Consider the following 6,452-nt stretch of genomic DNA (forward strand, 5'->3'; position numbering starts at 1 on the left):
TTTCTATAGAGCACGTTAGAAAGTAGTTGAAAAATTAAACTTTTCACTTTTAAAAAAATGAATTCTTAATGAATTTTTAAATGCAAAATTTCAAGACTTGCAATCATACTAATCAATGCACCTCTAACTACATGATTTAAGTGGTACTTCCTCTGAGGAGACAATTTTTATCAAAATTTCAGGTTTAGTCAAACTATATTTATAATTTGAAATTATAGGGACCAGTAACAGACATTTTACAGACTTTCTGAGAAAATAATTTCCCTCGTTAGTCTGTTGGGCTGATGGTAATAAAAGAACTCTCTGAACATTTGAATTATGACCTGTAATGTTAAACAAATATTCAGCAATTACTGTAATTTAAAATTCGAAAAGTTTCATCTTGGGTAGTCTTTAGTTCAATAACAGTGTGTCTACCAAAATAACACATCCAGAATTCTTGACTTTTTCTAGACCTTTTTCCCGTCTTTCTTAATGTTTATTTATCTGACGCCTACTTAGGTAAAATTGGATAATAGTAATAGTAATTAAGAAAATAAATATTTATTTTTTGAAACCCCCTACCAAAGGGCCAGTTAAGATGTAAACTGAAGCTGAATTTAAGAAGAGAATGATATCTCCTTTCTCGTATTAATGCATCCTGAACTGTGTTTGGCAGACGAGCAAGGCTTTGGCGTCTGGACTCAAGACAGTATAATCTTATGTGGGGGTTGTGTCGGTTGTCCCTATATGTTTGTGACTGTCCCTCCATCCATCTTACCTTACCGCCATTCATTATCATTTTCGCGATTAACCAAAGAGACAGAAAAAAGTTAAGTAAAATAAACTAAATCAACCAATCAGTCATTATGATAGCAAAAATTCTTGACCACAAGAATAATTTATTGCCTTTGTATTTACTTCTTGACCTATTTGTTGATTTCTTTACTTTTTCTTGACGGTAAATGTTTACTATCCTTCGGACACCTATAACTTCTGAGTTTCGTCAATTTTTGACATTTCTACTTACCTATCTGCTTCGCAGAACATTCTTTAACGTGTATTCACATTTTTTTGATCATTTTTTTAAAAAAAAAAGTGTTTTTGTAACTGAAGAACGTACGTTTCCGCAAATGGTTTGTGGGGCTATGTGTCAATGGTTCGTGGGGCTATGCGAGAATGGTGTGTGGGGCTATGCGAGAATGGTGTGTGGGGCTATGCAAGAATGGTGTGTGGGGCTACGCATATTTTTTTAGAAACCAATTTTTAACTATTGTAACCTATTGTGACCCTACCTAACCTAACCTTACCAGAAATGGTTCGTGGGGCTATGTGTCAATGGTTGAATTTCCGCTATGAAACATTCCCACATCACACAAAACACCTTCCAGATATTAGACAATACTACAGGAACTTATTACGGTAAGTAGTTTCTTCTGTAGAAATGAAGAAATCTGTCTGAAGGATAGTAAACTAGTACCTCAAATTATATTGAATAAGAATGGCAACACCTTGTTCCTACAGTATGCAAGAAATTCTGCTCAGGCATTGAACAGTGATGTTATCAGAAAGTGGTCCCAAAACTTTGTTCATTAAGTGCTTCCGTTTTTCTGTATTTTTAATAGCAGGACAAACTTTTTTTCTTTTTGGGCAATGACTGGATCAAAATAAATTTCAACATTGAGTTTGGAAGCGTGGTCCATAGACTTGTAACTTGCATGATTTTTTTTCTGTTACCTACTTTCCTAATTAATATTATGTGATGCTCAAAATGTAGGACATTTATGATATTTTCCAAATTCCTCCCGGACGCCGGACATAAGGCTAAAATGTAGGACATGTCCAGGAAAATCCGGACGTCTGGTAACCCTACCTAATACTCCATTAAGAAATTGCGAAAAATTATTAAACGAACCGTAACCCTAATGAGCAATCACATAAAGGACCACGTGAGACCCTTCCTGCTACCATCTTCAACTGAGAATGTAATAAATGATGTAATATTCAAGCAGTTATTTCATCTGCAATAAGGTGACCAGATGTCTCGCAATAGCCGGGCGAGTCCTTTTTTTTAGTGTCTGTCCAAATGTTTTTGAATTTAAAATGGGATGCCAGAATATTCCTTTTTTTGAGACAATGACCTATCAAAAAAAAAAAGGGTAAAGTGTTCCCCTGTGCTTAGCACCACGCCATGAAGGCGTATAGGGGGTGTGGGGGTAACGCCCCACACTTTCTTGATCCCGTCGTGAGTGGGGGTGATGTGATCAGCACCACGCCCCTGACCACCTTTACCCCCTAGGGTTTCCCACAGGTACCCATGTTATTCAACGCTGGGTGGGTGCCGGGGCCGCTTCCGTTAGAAAAGTTCCCGGATTTGAACCGGCCGGGGATCGAACCCGGGACCTTTTAGCATGGTAGACAGATGCGTTACCGACTGAGCCACCGCGGACACTTGACAATGACCTATCAGCATAAGAATTACTGCAACACCTTCCACCTTCTCTACTATTGCTATGAACTGTGGTATTCTTGGATAGAAATAGTTTCACATTTCAATGTCAGCAATGTGCCATATTCAAATTCTCTTAAAATATTGAAGTTTCTTCCCTGGTTACCTGGAACTAATGCTCTCACTGAATGTGTATTTTTGTATATGAATGGTTTGTGGACAAGTGACAAGAACGCTCTTTCAGTACAAACTTTGAAAGCCACGGTATGCTAATTAATAAGGTTGAATTTTAATCACACTTGTGTAAACTTTTTACAAAATGTTCATTTGAAAAGAAGAATGTAGTGAAGAAGATCCATTCATCTGCAAAATATCAATGAACAACTTTCTATTCTAAAGGTATCTTTTTGCAGTGCAGTACATATCACCACATTATGTAAGTTATTGGTAACAGTTTGTTATATCGGAGACACATTTCTTCATTTTTACAGAATAAACTACTTACAGAAATGATAGTTTTTCTTGTATGTACGCATTGCTTGCATGATAGAATTATTTTCCTGTAGTTTACGGTTATTACAAGCATAAGAAAACAGTTATTTTCTTTGTGACGTTTCAGGAGAACACACGCTCCTTTCTTCAGACATTTATTTTCATTTTGACTAAAGATACAGTTATAACAATTAGTAATTTTTTAAACAAAAAGAATATGTTATATAATGGATGTTGTCAATGTTACATTGTTGTAATATAGCAACTTAACTGTGAAAAAAGCAGTCTGTTTTATTTTATTTCAGATTTTTTTTTTTTTTTTTTTAAATTATGAATCCCAAATATCATCAGGTAATTCAAATTCATCATTGTTTTCACAAAGTCTCTTGATGTTTTCTGTTACATTAAATTTTAAAGATGGTGGCTTACTCCATTTGTGAAAAAGAAAACTCCATACTGGAACTATGTTACCATTTTCATTATTTAATTTATTCCAGTGTTCTTCTGCAATGAACGAAGCTTCCCAGACATTCAACTCTGTGTTTCCCGTTAATCTTTTTAAAACCCTTCTTTTTTTAATCAAATGCTTCTCTTGGATGATATGAGTTGACAAACCTGTTCTTGGGTTTAGATTTATAATGTCCAAATCGTGTTCGTGCCATCTTATTGCCATTTTCCTTGTTGTTTGTCTTTTGAACATGAACAACTTATAGGTATTATATATTCCTGTGGTTTCCACATCTGGTAGAGAGTTTCTCATTTTGAATTCATTAAATGTACATTCCAAACTTCTTGGTGATTTAAAAACAATTTTGAAATTAAAACTTCTAAAAATTTTTGCAATTTTATGTGAGAATCCCTTGTAGAATGCAGTGGCGTAGCGTTATAGTACGCCCGGCGTTCCCAGATTTAAAATTTCAAAAATGCTAAAATGCTGTGATTGTAAAGTAAAACGTGACTAATTTCATATATGTTTGACCTTCATGGCATTATAATAGCTATTTTTCGCGATCTGCTTGCAACGCTCCACTCGCAACACTCGTTCTAGCATCTCTTTTCAATGCCTTTCCCGGCCTGACGTTGAGCAGGTTCGGCGTACAGGACTCCTATATTCCTTGCTGCCTTTATGGAGGGAAAGCTTCCATTTCTACAGCAGGTGCGTAAATGGGCTCTCTTACGCTGGCGTACGAGAGGTCTACTGTGATTGGTTCATGTGACCCTTCCTGCCTTCTGAAGCAGACGACAGCGGTAGCATTCCTACCCAGTTCTTCGCTCTCATGCAACTCGTGCTATGTAATGCTACAATACGCAATATTGACTGACGTAACTTTACCAATCTCAAATATACTGCTTCTTAATGGTCACTGCATTGTATGATTTATCGCACGAACAGCGATGTGCATTAGAAACTAAAAGATCAACACAGTTTTTGTGAAGTAAGTTGGTGAAGTCCTCGTGGTAGAAATTCAGCATGTTGCTGCTCTACCACTTAACCCGCAAAACTATTAATTTTTTTTATTGTATTTTTTCGTTATTATCTAACTGCTTATTATTGTGTCAATGGAAATGTTTAGCATTCATTTGAAAACTCTTAACATCGAATGGTCTCTGGACAAAATTATTTTAAAATGTTTATCAGCATTCTCAAGATGTAATAAACAGTGGTCTGAATTACTAATCGGCACTGTTATGTCAGTAGAGTGTACGATATTTGGATCATCCACTCTGCTTTGCACAGTGTGCCAAGACGACAGAGGTCCCTGGTTCAAATCCCAGAGTGACCACGGGTGTTCTTTGTCAGTGTCCCTTCATCAATATCATCACTCATATTCATATTCGCGATTAACCAAAAGTGGTAGAAAAGTGAAGTAAAATAAACCAAATGAATGAGTAGTTGGATCAACCACAACAATGATGTTTGCTGTTGTTCAAAGGCGCTTGTGATTCAGGTAGGTTTTCTAATGACTTGTGTCATGCAGAAAGGTATAAAACACCAGAGTTCAAACATTTGTGGCATAGTGAGGCATCTAATTGTCTAGCTAAAACATGCATGGATGATGTTTTATTGAAAACCCAGCTGACTTCAGGCAAATAAACAATACCTGTGGCGACTAATACCATAAGTAAGTTATTAAGCAAAATAAATCTGTTTAAGTCCAGACAGTAAACTCACTCTTTGCTACAACCAGTAGCTTCTTAAATACACACAGACAAATGAAGTAACTACCAAAAGTTAGCAAATTCATATCAGAAGGACAACAATGTTGATACCAATTGCCTCATTTTATACTATGTCTACTACCATATCTGCATCTATCGTTCCTGTACCAGAATTTTCGGTAACACTTTACTATACCGGAGACAGATTTCTTCAAATTTACAGGAGAAAGTACTTACGCAAATCATTTTCTGTAGTGTTGTTGATGTTCGGGAATGTAGTTTTGATCCATTTTAATGCGAATGCATGTGGTTTTCTACGAAAATCTATTTCCGATGCGCTATTGCTCCTGCCGTCATGATTTTGTCCGTATATGCTAAATTGAACGAAAGGACTGCTAATGGAACCTAACCTAACAGGCCTAACCTAACTTAGTAGGCATACCTCGTCCCCATGATGGTTCGTGGGGCTATCGTGAATTTTTGGGCTAAAGTCAATGGTTTTTGGGGCTACCCGTGGATGGTTTGTGGGAAATAAGGAACAACAGTAAGTACTCGTTAATGTAAGAAATAGACATTATTTTCGTTATAAATTCATTATTTCACCTAAAGAAATGTTCCGCAATGCAGAAGAATACGTTAGCAATGTAAAAAATTGCGAAATAAATCATTGATAAGTGTCTCCGGTATAGTAAAGTAGTACCGAATTTTCATAGTTGCCCAGTTTGACTGACAGAACTATAAATATAAAGTACGAATTATAATTAAAACAGGCTAGACTAATAATAATAAACTATGGCACGAACCGTAGCCTTGAATACAATTAAGTTACCTGCTTTAGTAGGAATGATTTTCTCAAAGCGTCATTGGTAAGCGTACTGCAACATACTTCGAATCGTTTTGTTTAATCATATTTAAATTTTGGAATTTAAACGTAAACTTTTAACGAAATTAAACATCGTTAGGGACTTTCCCTATAATTGTGGTGCATCAGTAATTAAATGTATCTGGCTACTATTTAATTTGCATAAGTACATAACAAGTGATTTTTTGCGAACGTCTACAATAAAATAACGGTACTAACTTTACTTTCTGTGCAATATCTAAGAATATAAATACATACTAGACCTATTTGGAGACATGCAATTCAACTACTTTTGGCAGATATGGAACAGATAATTCTTAGTAATAAATGTGTGCGTATGTTATTTCTTACCTGAAAATCAAAGGCAATGTCAATAATGATCGAAAGGATCGAAAAAGTTATACTGAACAATGGAATTCCAACATTCTCTGCACCAAAACATTATTTCTCAAGTCTATTTTTGTTTCCGATGTCGGAATTGTTCCCCTGCAGAACGGAAATGACGTATAG

The 6,452-nt window shown here is 35.8% G+C and overlaps 1 protein-coding gene across 3 annotated transcripts in view; it reads right to left on the minus strand.

Moving 5' to 3' along the window:
• The window catches only part of LOC146002448 (TRAF-type zinc finger domain-containing protein 1-like), a 51,832-nt gene extending 45,381 nt beyond the window's left edge, over nt 1–6,451 (minus strand). For all 3 annotated transcript variants that reach the window (XM_083140285.1, XM_083140284.1, XM_083140283.1), the window contains exon 1: nt 6,294–6,451. The gene's annotated coding sequence lies outside the window, so the exon portion shown is untranslated. The remainder of the gene's footprint in view (nt 1–6,293) is intronic.
• Between the last annotated feature and the right edge of the window lies 1 nt (nt 6,452).

The sequence above is a fragment of the Lepisma saccharinum genome, chromosome 18 (assembly GCF_977018435.1).
Source record: "Lepisma saccharinum chromosome 18, izLepSacc3.1, whole genome shotgun sequence".
Lineage (NCBI taxonomy): Eukaryota > Metazoa > Arthropoda > Insecta > Zygentoma > Lepismatidae > Lepisma > Lepisma saccharinum.